This window comes from Lolium rigidum, chromosome 1 (genome assembly GCF_022539505.1).
Source record: "Lolium rigidum isolate FL_2022 chromosome 1, APGP_CSIRO_Lrig_0.1, whole genome shotgun sequence".
NCBI lineage: Eukaryota > Viridiplantae > Streptophyta > Magnoliopsida > Poales > Poaceae > Lolium > Lolium rigidum.
In genome coordinates, this window is record NC_061508.1 from 341,352,646 (window position 1) to 341,365,694 (window position 13,049).

The following is a 13,049-nucleotide window of genomic DNA, read 5'->3' on the forward strand; positions in this document are numbered from 1 at the left end:
AGGACGAGTTGGATGTGCAAGTGACCACCGAGGAAGGAGGAGTAAACTACTATATGGACTTCAGTGAGCAGCCTGGTGTTGATCCATAGAGTTGATGTTGTAGATTGCAATAAGAGAGTGGTTGAGAGTACCGTTGTAATATAAACCCAGTTTTATATTTTCTTGTTCTTTTGGAGTTCTTGTTGTACTTGGTATCAGATCCTTTGTATTATATCACAGTTTGGAGCTTGTTTGAATCTTGTAATTTAAGTTTGTACTATGGACCGCTGCAATGCTTATCTGTGCTACTCTGGTCGACATATTGTTCGAGATACTTCACTTCCCTTGCAATATGTCGAAGACTTGCTTATTACTATCCTTGTAATATGTCGGGTCGCTTCAGTTCGCGAAAGAAGAAGGACGCTGACGAGTTAGCAGAATTGAGGACTAGGGTGGAGGCGCTTGAGAAAAATCAGAGGGCACCTAATCAGCAGCTGTTTCTACAGGATGCACAAGCCGATGCTGCCCCATCTTAGCGAAGAAGCAGTGTCGGTTCCTCGCATCTTGACGGATGTGGAGGAAGCTACCCCGTGGATTATATCACGGAGAAGACAGATTGCGAGCTACATATGTTATTCAGGACCGCGTCCGTTAAGGTGGCGGTTGGCTATGTGTACCCAAGTGAAGATGGAGCAATGCACCATCATATGCCCATTCCACCTGGCTGTCTTCGTGTCGGGGTGGATGAAGTTGTTCCGGGTTTTGAAACAGTGGAGCTTGATATTCCTAGAGGTGAAGATGAGAGGACACTGGCCGATGTCAAGCACGGTTTCGCCCTATGGCCGAAGAAGTACATCATCCTTTTGCAAAGGCCACCGACTCCTACACATGAGCAGCAAATGCCATCGACTCCTCCTGGTAGCAGTCCTCGTGAGCAGCCAAGTCCACACCTACCTGAGAGGGACCCCAGCGTGAGTCCACCATCTCGAGATCCTCCGCGTAAGACAGCGTCCGTTAAGCGGAACGGTACGCCACCTAGGAAGAGACTTAGAAAGGAGAAACCACAGCCGCCCATTGAGAAGTTACCTTGGGAAAAAAGTGTCGAGGAAAACAGGCAAGTCGTTGAGGCCGAGGTGAAAATTTTTTTTGCACCGAAAGTGCCAGAGATACCTTTCGAGAAGACACTTGATCCGGTGAAAGTTGCGCGTACCGTTGACAATCTATATGACCCTGTACCATCGCCGCCATCTGACTATAGGCGTTCTATTGAAAGGTCGTATGACAAGATGATCGAGGCGACAAAACCCGTTAAATCGGGTATCAGGGAGATAAAAGGGATACACCAAGTCTACCAGCTCGGACAACAACCCGTTCAATCGGTCGAGCCTCTCAAGGTGTTTGACGGGAAGCCCGTTCAAAGTTCTCGACAAGACACAGCCGATTACGCCTTCGCTGAACGAGCATATCAATTTGTTCAAGGGAAAAATTTGGTCGAGAATCTCGGTAAGCTACCAACATGTATGCGTAACTTGCATTCGTGGTACCTTAATGCCTCAAAGGAAGGGATCGAGACTATCATGGTGCGAGTTGGGGAAGAGCACTACTTCCGGGATTATTGTGTGAACGTTGACTTCAACGAGCTTTTCCGATTATACAATCTCCGGGCCCTCGACAAATCTATCATCAGTTGCTATTGTCTGTAAGTGATTTATTTAATTTGAGAAGTCTTTAGCTCAGCTCGTTCATTGTCTGCAGATTATAATCCTTTGTGCGCTATATTATGCAGATCGAAGATGTTCGAATGCAAAAGGGACGAAATCACGGACATTGGGTTCATTGACCCGCACACAATGCATGTTAAAACCATAGAAAATCCCCTCTATAACAAGGATACACCGGAGACTTTGCTAAGGTTTTTGAAGCGACAACGTGACAAAAGGCTAATAATTTGGCCTTACAACTTCCAGTGAGTCTTACTGTCTTATAACACAATATATTTTGCTCACCGTATGTTAAAATTTTAACTAAGGACTTATATATATGACACTACATATTTAAACGTGCGTAGGTTTCACTTTATTCTTCTGGTCATCAATATGCACATTGGAGAAGTTGAAGTCTTTGACTCACTAAGCTAAGAATCGGAACTATACTTGTCTTGTTATTTAATGCTCAAAAGGTAATTTTAATTCTTATCGGTTTGTTTTGTTAATTTCCTGCTATGAACTAATTGATAACTCTTTTATTCATTTTCTTTTGTCGGGCAGCGTATGGGAAACTTTCATCAAGGAAGATAAGTCCCATGAATGGACACCGAAGCTGCGATGGCGTGCGAAAGTAAGTAGTACTACCTAGGTCCACACACCTTTAATTATCATATATACTTGACTATTGTTTGATTGAATTATATTCTTGTAAAGAAATGCCCGCAACAACCGCAAGGGACTGATCTCTGTGGATTCTACGTTTGCGAGTACATCCACAGAATTGTCAGCGAGAAAACGAATAATGAAAGAAATAAAGAGGTACGAAAACAATATTCACAAATTTGTTTTCTTATCATAAGTTGTGCTGAGTTTCAGTAATAGTTGTTTCATTGTGGTTTGAATAAATATATATATATACACACACACATAGCTCATGTATTCATTTGTATCTTATTCTTTTTATAGTTGGCAAGAAAGCGGAACAAGCTCTCAATCGATGACCGCTTCATAGCAATAGGCGAGGAATTGGCGGGATTCTTCCTTCGGGACGTCATACCACCATTCGCGAGTTCCACTATGAATGAAGATGTACATGCTACATATATAGTTGACTCGAAGAGTACCACTATGCTACATGTAATAGACATATATAGAGTACGCCTCGGAGAGTACCACTACTATGCATGAAGATCGATCTTCATGCATAGTGCTTCCTAATTTGCTATCTTATGCAATTACATGTGTGTTATATTATATGCACCAACTTGCTATGCATCATCTTGATCTTCATGTACTACCTAAACCCAAACGCGTTTCTGGTGCATCGACGCGATATGAAACAAAATCCCTAAACCCCTCCAAAAACCCTAAAACTTCAATTCTCTGCCGCGGCAGAGATTCGTGCAAATTCCTCGCCGCGGGTGGGAACCTTTGGTACCGGTTCGTATTACCAACCGGTACCAAAGCTCCTTGGCCCTGAGCTCTCCTGGTGGCCCACGTGGAGGCCCCTTTTATACCGGTTGGTAAGCAACCGGTACGAAAGGGGGGGGGGGCCTTTAGTGCCGGATAATTTATACCGGTTGCTCAACCGGTACGAATGCCCCTCTGGAACCGGTACGAATAGACGTTTTTCTACTAGTGACTATACTTACTCCCTCCATCCACAAATAAGTGTACATCTAGGTTTTTCGATAAGTCAAACTTTATTATATTTGACCACTTTTTTAGAAAAAAGTAGCAGCATTTATGACACTAGATTAGTATCACTAGATCCACCTTGAAATGTAGTTTCATAATATAGTAATCTAAAGTCACATATGCGTATAATTTTTGATAATAAGTTGGTCAAAATTAAACAAGTTTGACTTACCAAAAACCTAGATGTACACTTATTTGTGGGCGGAGGGAGTAGAGGAGAGATTACCGTGTTTGTATCTCATTGAAAAATCACGGAACCGTCAGGATACTTCTGGATATCTGATCAACTTCTCAGGCAGAAAAACGAAAGGAAAAGAAAAGCAAGTGACGCCCCAGGAGACTGCGCGGCCGGGACGGACTCTGCAGTCTGCACCGACTTATGGTCTCTGTCGGTTCGGCAGACGCGTGACCTAACCGAGCCGGTCTCTCCCCCATCTATATATACCGCACCTGAGATCGACTCCCCTCTAACCAATCGATCAAGCCCCCGATCCAGATCAAGAAAACAACTCCGCAAACCTCCACCAAGGTATCCGTCCTCGCGATCTTCTGCTATCGTTGAATTCGCATGATGTTGAATTCCGTTCATAATTGGAGATCGATTTGCTTGGATGGTTTTAGTCTTGTAGACTCAACTTCTTTTTCGTGACAGATCTATTATTTTTGATCAACACCCATCTATGATTGGCGTACAGTAATTTCCTTCCGTGATTGTTCATCTAGAGTTTTTGCCTGTTGGCCAGATTATCAGATCTGAACATTCTGCTGAACTAGAACAGTTGATGTATGTGGTCTCAGATCTTATCCGATCGAGTTAGATTTGCTTCCAGCCCTTCGTAGTTGTACGCTTGTTGGATTACTTGGAGCTGTTACTCGTTGTTTAGCTTGATCTATTAGAGCTGAAACCATCTACCGTAAGCATATGGTATTTTGCAGATTCTACTAAGTCTCATTGTTTTACTAATTCATAATTTTATTCGTATTGTAGTCTTACTTGTGTCGTATTTCTCATTGACTCATACGTGTATTGATGTGGGAGAAAAGCTTAAGGCTGCACTTTATTGCTATTTATTGATTTATTGCTCCCTCTTATCCCTTTTAACTGAGTCAGATTTAGTGTAATGTTTATTAAATTCGAGTCAATTAAAAGGGATCGGAGGAAGTATAATAAAGCAGGGATGAATTCGAAGATTTAGGCTATTATCTTGTTCCATGTTTTGATCGGTATTCACGTCGTTTGCTGTATATTTATTGTTTATTACAACATAATTTAGATTTTTCTTATTTTTGTGACTTGGTTGATGTACAGTTTTAACTTTTTTTTTTCTCGTAAACTTGGTAGCATATACCCTATCGGTTCTTCAATTTTGTCTACTGTGCAGATGCAGATCTTCGTGAAAACTCTGACCGGCAAGACCATCACCCTCGAGGTTGAGTCGTCTGACACCATCGACAATGTCAAGGCGAAGATCCAAGACAAGGAGGGCATCCCGCCGGACCAGCAGCGCCTTATCTTCGCTGGAAAGCAGCTCGAGGATGGCCGCACCCTTGCAGATTACAACATCCAGAAGGAGTCCACACTCCACCTTGTGCTCCGCCTTCGTGGTGGCCAGTGATCTTCTTTGGAATTTCGGTTTAGAAGTCTGCTGTGCCATTTGGCTTCACGCTGAAGCTGTTGCCTACTATTAATTTGGTTTTTTTGCTGAGCCGTGTCGTGTGTCCGTTGTGTTAGTGTCATTGTTTTAGTCCGGTGCCCGTTGTGTGAACATCTGCTGCTGTATAGCAGCATGGTCTATGTTATGTTTTAAGTGAAACTGAATTTTATTTAGTGATATTGTGGTTTGTCAAAAACTTATTCTGTGAATCTTCTTTGGAAGATTGGTTCACTAGTCTGCGCTTGTCTTCCTGTTGTAGACGTCTACTATTTGGTCATCTGCTGATTCTTCGAAATAGGCTTTCGCCCCGCTATATTAATATAGCAACCACGATACAACAAGCATGCTGGGGCCGCAGCACAACCAAGCACAAAGGAACCAACAGAGAGAAAAAAAAAAGAATGCCAACACCGGCAGATTGACAAGAACGAGGACAACCCGCCACGCCTCCCGGAAAAGTCCTACCACACTCCTAGCACTCCGAACTACCGCGTACCAAACAACACCTTCAACAAGGAGGACGACGATGACGCCGCTGCTGTCCGGACTAATCCTAGGGTTTCCCCCCGTCCACGGAGGGGATTGGGCGAGGGGGTACACCCGACGCCCTCCAGGAAGGAGGCGGCGCCCTCGGGCGTCACCGCGACGGCGTCGGCAAGGCCAACAAGGATTTCTCCCAACCCCCAACACCACCACCCCGTTCATCCGAAGTGCTCCGCCCAACCAACCGGCCACAAGCACGCGCCACCACGATCTTGACGTCATCCTCGCTGTCTCCCGGTGGTCCTCGACGCGGGGCCTAGGAAGATGTGACCGAAGAGGCGGGCCGGGGAAGCAACACCATAGCCTAGCGGGAGGGAACTACCTCCACCGCAATCGCGGGAGCCGACCGGACATGGCGGCATGGGACAACCGAGCCCGCCCGGCCCGTACGCCCACGCCGCCAAGCTGCCGCTAGCCGGCCATGGCGCCGCCGCCACCCTACCACCACCGCCCCGAGCACCACCGGACCCCGGGAGCACCGCCGCCGGTCGGGGGGAGCTACGGCCCGCCCGGCCCGGATGGGGCCCGAGCCGGCCCGGATCCGGGCGGAGCGAGGATCCGCCGCCACCACCCCGGCCGCGCGCGTGCCGCCGCCAGCGGCGGCGCCGCCGCACCTCCGACCACCCCGGCGCGCGGAAATCACGCCGCCGCACCGGACCGCCGCCGCCCGAGTTCACCGCCGCCGCCCGAGGCCCCCGCGCCCCGGTCCTAGCCGCGGGTAGAGTCCGACCCACCACCGCCGGCACCGCACGGGCAAGGCCCGGCGGCGCACGCCGACGGCGGCGGCAGGGGAGAGGAGGGGGAGCTTGCCGCCGGAGGGGGAGATGCGCGCCCGGCCGCCGCAGGGGGGCGGCACGGGTCGCGAGAGGGGAGGGTTTTTTTTTCATGGGTTTGTTCTTACCAATATTTTCCGTCATCTGCTGATTGATGTAGTGTGTACTCGTAATGTTTAGTCTTGTGCCGTTACAGTTTGTGCGAACATCTGCCGTTGCCATATAGCAGGGTGGTCTCTCACGCGTTTTAAATGAAACCGAATCTGTGGGCTATAGGCAACCGCTTCATCAGTGAACTGTCAGGCCTAATGCCAACGGAGCTTAGCAAATATTAGACTTTTTTCTTAATTTAATAGGACGAACACCTGTGCCCTGCACGAACGAGATTTGGTCCAGTGGAGTCCCCTGAAGTATAAACTGCACATTGAGTACAAGTAACCGCGTCCCCTCTTACGACAAAAGACCCCGTCTGCCACCGTAAACGACCCCCCAAGACCCCTCTCTGGCACAAATAAGACCCACATCGCGCGTGAGTTTCCTCTTTTGGCCATTTGTTGCTGGTCTCAGCGCGTTTGCAGTTTGGACCGTCAGATCGAGTTAGCGCGCGATTCTCGTTGTTGAATACCTTGCCGCATCGGATAAAACAACAACAGTGAAACCCTAGCCGCTAGAAGCCCCTTTCCCACGACCCTTTTCCGTCCGTCCGCCCCCTCGCCTGCATTACCGCCGCCGTGGCCTGCCTCTGGAGTCCCCTCCATCTCTCGCACACGCTCCTCCCGAGCGACCGGCGGTGCCATCCACCGAGACGTCGCCGCCAGCGCATCGCTCGTTCTGCACCTCTCCCACCGCTGCTGCTACACCCAGCGCCCGGCGCTAGCTCCTCCCTCGACACTAACCAGGTCGCCACGCCGGCATCTTCGTCCCCACCAGTGCGTCGGTGCAGGACGCATCTCCGGCACGTTCGTCCTCATCGCCCCAAGTGAGATCAGGTCCTCCTAGCGTCCCTCACCATTTCCTCCAATTTTTACATGTCTCCCCCGTTCAATCCCTTTCCAGATTCATTTATTATGTATATGGTTATTTCAGGCGTGTTAACTTTTTTTAGGATTAGGAATAGGCAAGTAACTACGAGTTGAAGAGGTCTGGAACTTGCATGTTGAGGGTGTACATCCGCACCCCGCAGGCTTAGTTTATTTGATTATCGCAGTCATGGTACTCATTCTTTGGCATTATGCTTTGACTTGACAACATGAAGTATTACAATGGTTGTCTCTTCCTTAAGGCTGAGGTGATTCTGTGCAGAAGTGACCATTCTTTTGCTGAAACTCTCAGTATATGTATTTTACCCATCTTGCATTTTTTCATGTGTCTTGGCTCTGTGCAATAGAATTTGGTTATTTTGTCCAATATTTACTTCAGTCTAGGGTGCCTCGTACCATCAATCCTGCTTCTTCAGGTTTCTTTATGGTGATAAAGCTCGATTTTTAACGAAGAGATCCGTCCAGAATTGAGGCACTCAAATACAGGTACTGTTGCTATGGCTTATTGTCGAGAGACCGACATTTCAATGAGCCAACAAAAAATTTCCTATTGATCGTCAATCGGATTTAATCTTCAGCAGTTGCTCAGGTGTACATCTCTAGTGGCGCAATGCAAGGATCCACACCAGAACGTTGTAAGGTTAGATTTTGTTCCAAGATATTTCTGAACAAGTTGTGTGGATGATTTCCTAGCATTAAGTATTTCTTTAGTTATCTCTGTTCGGTTAGTGTTTAATGTAGCAGTCCCTAATCTAGAGTTGTCGCGATTCGATTGACGTTTTTGCTGCCGCTCTTGGTCTTTAATTTTCCTACCTCATTTGCAAAACATACGCCAGAGTGGTTTCAAAAATTCATAGTTATATAATTATATGGGTGGGCAAGGAGGATTGAGATGGCTATTGTCCAAGGAGCTCTAATTCTGTGTCACCGGTGTGGAGTTTGTACAATCATTGCTATTTGTTTGTCCGTATTTATACAAGTGTGAAAATACACATTTCTCACCGACAAGGCCTTGGCGTTAGTATAGCTGGAAATGTCATGAAGTAAACATTTGTATATGGTACATATGTTGTATTTTGCAGTGTTGTCAAACGAAAACAAAATATTAGTGCATATATAGTGAATTGATTTCTGGTCTTTACTCAGCAGCAATGATTTGGTTGGACTACCAAAATTGATATGATTCTTCCCATTTTTGTTAGTGTGTAGATTAAATAGACTACACAGTCAAATAGGCCTGCTAAGCAGTGGAAGGTTTTGTAGGTTAATCTACCTGCAAACTTGGTGTCAGATTATTTGTGCCAATTTCTTAATCCTTTTGTATGTGTATACTACATGGAGCAGTAAAATTTCTTATAACAATTATATTAGTTTGGAACAAAATAGCACAATAGTATGATTTTTATTGTATGAATCCCGAAAGAATACTTCTCTATAATATCGCTAGGAATTAGGAAATACTTTAATGTCAGATTTTTCCCGGTGTATAGTTCATATGTTGTGTTTTTCTGTGGTTGCTCTAAAAGGAGAAACAAAATATGATGGTCCAAAATGATTTGATTTCCGATCTTTACTTTGTACCAATGATTAGGATGGTTTACAAAAATAAAATGGTTGTTTTGATGATCTGCATGTCACTGCAAATAAAGGCCACCGGAGTGAGACATTTCTAGACTTCCACAACATGGAGTTATCAAAAACAATGGCTATGCAGCTTGCAGGTAATGGTTCATGTTATTTCCCATCTTATATGCCAAGGTTTCATTTCATTATTGTTCGCAGGTTCTTCATATCCACATCATTATATTTAGTGACTTGTCCATAGTTATATTTCATCATGTCTCTGTTAGTGATCTCCTACAACTTGCACACTGAATTGTATTGTTTTCTCATGTTTCCTTTAGGTTCACACATGATAGACTCCCAAGATAATGATTTTGTGACTCGGTTATGTCGGATGATTTTTCATGTACTACAGTTTATAGGAAATATTTGTTGAACCACCGCTGAAGGGGAAGCAAATTTATGTGCGTGATGATGGATTTTTACTCAGACGTGTCAATGGATACTGATTACTTCGATTCAACAATAGGCCTCAAATATATTTGTGAAAACTTGGAGTAATGGTATGCAATCTAGCATGGTTACAAAGTATCTTAGTTCCTGGTCCAATGTTCCCAAGCTCAATGCTTAAATTTTGATTGATGTGAGTGACTGAATTCTTTTCGTCATACATAATGAATCTGGAGTTCTTGAAATGTGGTGGAATATTATTTGTAGTTCTATCAATGTAGTTTAATACAGCTCAATTGGACATGGGAATTCAGATGGACAAGGCCATTTTTACTTGCAAATTTCTGAAAGCTTTCGTTTCTACTATGGCATTGTTCTTACTTGTGCCTAAGCTGTTTGATTTCTATTGCAGTGGCAAGTCTTTCAGCTGTCCCATGTTACTGATATTCTGGTAGAGATGGAATGGATCGAGTAGGTTGCTTGCCCTCACAATGAACGTGCATAGTTCATCTAATTGCTTCACTATGAACCAGGTTTCCTTGGCACATGTTGATTCATTATTTTCTCAGCTGCTCATCTACTTTCACTTAGAATTGGTTTCAGTTTATGTTTAAACCTGCTCTTTTTTCCTAGCTTTTTTTACTTCTGAACTATTGACCGTTCCACCTATTGCACTTGACATTCTTCATTTGTTCTTTCAAACTGTTTTTGTTTTTAATTTCTAAGCTGCTGATGGATTTATTATTTTGATTATTAACACTAATAAATTTCTCTTACCATTCTACCTTTTTCTGAATGGCTCTTGGTCACGCCGTTGTATGCTCCTGGCCACAAGGCCGGTCGCTGGCTATCCAGCCTGCTAACTAACAAGAGGAATGACAAGAGGCAGACGTGAAGGGAGACGTGTGAGGTTACCTTGGCTGCCATCTCGTTTCTCAGCTGCTCTCCTCTTCTACATGTTAGCGGTGGTGACTTGGGCGACCGGCACCGAGGAGCACGATGACTTGATGGCAGTGTGGCATGGTGGCCACGAGTTTCACCTTATCGATCATTAACCAATACATGTGGTGCAAGAGGAAAAGGCAGAAACATCCGGTCAGCGGAAATTGATGATCACATTGTTTCTCTTTTGGCAGGATATGTAAATTCCTGTCTAAGCTTTATCCTTTTTACACCATAAGGAATAGATGATGATAAATGTTGTGATATCCAAAGCTAGCTAAGTCTATGAAACACTCCCAGGATTTGTCTCATTAAACGTCTACTATTTATTATTTCTACATAGCATCAATTGAGCATGAGGTGTTACTCCATTTACTCTTTTCATAGTCGTGTGCAACCATGATGATTTCTGTTTTAAGTTGGGTACATGCTAATAAGGTGCTGAGTAGCCCATGAGAAACTATTAGGTGCAGCGAATAAGGTTGTCAAATTGGACCGCACAACCCCGGTGAGGAGGCGCCCCAAGGGGCGCCCCAACCACTAGTGTGGGTTGTTATGAAACAGGTGACAGATTGGAAAGAAGAGGACAAGAGGACGGCAGCATCCACAACAGAGTATTCAACCTTGCAGTGTTCCTATGAGCGAGAAGTACGGTACTTCATGCTAGGTTGCACCGATTCACTCCCATGGCGAACCCAACTTTGGCAATCTAGTTTTTTTTTTAGATATGGGAGCATAGCCCCGGCCTCTGCACACAGCCATTTATTAAGTAAAACGTCGATGTCAAGTACTTATTACATAAAGATAGAGTTGTATCCGAAAAGAACTAAAAATATCAAAACAAAACATCTGTAGATGGAAAGTGTGCAAAAACTATCCATCTAGAATTCTGCTAATGTGCCGCCATCCAGTAGCCCGGAAATAGCAATCCTGAGTGACCTCCAGGAGCCGGTTGCATCCAGAAACCATGGCATCCCGCTGGTCCGTCGGGAGCAAATATGCCCATAGTTGTATCCAATGCGCCGCACGAAAAATAACCTGCAAAAAATTTGTACCCTTTTGTTTATTAAAGATGATATCATTCCGGCTAGTCCAAATCGACCAACAAATTGCCGAAACACCAATTCGAATATATGTTTTATCCTTCTTATTCACTCTATTTAGCCAATTACCAAACATATTAGTTATATTGGCAGGAGGTGGAATATTATATGTAAAAAATATCATTCTCCAAACAATCTTCGCAAAAGGACAATGAAGAAATAGATGATCAACAGTTTCATCATTATTACAAAAACAATATTTTTGACATCCAGTCCATTTCCTCTTTGCCAAATTATCCTTAGTAAGCAATACTCTATTACTTAAGAACCACATGAAAATCTTAATTTTTAGAGGAACCTTAATCTTCCATAAGTATTTCCGTAAAAATCTGGTATGGCCATTCATAAGATCAAGATACATAGATTTAACAGAAAATATACCAGATTCATTTAGGTTCCAAACAAACGTATCCGGTTCATTAGAAAGACGAATAGACATGAGCCTGACATAAGTGTAACCACAAATTGTATTTATAATCATTAAACATTCGTCTAAAACCAATATTCAGCGGTGTATTTGCTAATACCGTAGAAACCAACTCATTTTTCCGTTGGACAATATTATATAAAGACGGATATTGTAAAGCTAGAGGACAATTACCCAGCCAAGTATCCTCCCAAAACCTCACTGATAGACCATTACCAACTTTGAACCTCCCCTTCTTAAAGAACTCCGGTTTAACCCGCATAAGCCCCTTCCAAAAAGGTGAATCTGTGGGTTTAGCCTCTACCTGAGCCAACGTTTTGTTTTTGATATATTTATTGTGAAGTAGTTGTTGCCACATCCCTTCCTCCTGCAGCAATTTGAAAAGCCATAATGAATCTAGTGGCCAAGTCTGTCTGATGAAGTGGCAATACATACAGAGTAGTAAAGAGATGAACTCGCCTATCGCTCTCATCGTGAGGGAATTGTGGCTGGAGCGGAATGCATGCTTCTTCAATAAAGTTGTCGTCATACCGGCGGAGCTGTGTAGACGGAGCTAAATTTGATCTAAGGAAGCGAACATGATTATGTGGACGTGGAAGCGGAACCCAAAGAGGAAATACGAAAGCGGAAACCCGGTGTGTGCGCGTTGGTTTGAGCTGAGTCGCATGTGGCTTAACTCGCTCTTGGATGTTGGCGCGTGTTCATAAAAAAAACTGAATCGTGTGGTTAGTCAAAATCTCGTGAAACTGAATCTTAGTACGTAATTATGTATGTGGTTAGTCAAAAAGTGAAACAGAATCTTCTTATTATGTAATTGTGTATGTTACCTATTAAATCGAACTAAATCTTATTTCTATTTTGTCAGCAAGCACACCCAAGATGGAAATCCAGAGAACATCCATTCTTTGTTAGCCATCAGATGAGTAGGGATTATATGGGATCTAATACAAATATAAATTTATTCACATTATGCGTTGTTGGATATGTAAAAATATACTAATAAATTTGTTCCCTTTATGTTCTTGTTCTCCACTTATTTCTGATCATATCTTTCACATGTGTTAATTTAAATGTGTTAGATATGGCGCCTGATTGGTGAAAATCATTTTCCGGCAAGGGTTCGTCCCAACTAAGAATTCAAGAATCACGTTGTCATTTCTTTTTCTGACG

The 13,049-nt window shown here is 44.0% G+C and overlaps 1 long non-coding RNA gene and 1 pseudogene across 2 annotated transcripts; both read left to right on the forward strand.

The window, feature by feature from the left end:
- The first annotated feature begins 4,765 nt into the window (after positions 1-4,765).
- Positions 4,766-13,049, forward strand: part of LOC124664018 — an 84,725-nt pseudogene continuing 76,441 nt past the window's right edge.
- LOC124701071 lies at positions 7,271-10,626 on the forward strand. 2 transcript variants are annotated; one of them, XR_007001910.1, is made up of 4 exons: positions 7,271-7,880; positions 7,973-8,034; positions 9,044-9,115; positions 9,299-10,626. It is a non-coding gene; the product is annotated as an uncharacterized LOC124701071 (long non-coding RNA). The 2 variants fall into 2 exon arrangements; XR_007001912.1 differs by having other exon boundaries at positions 7,976-8,034.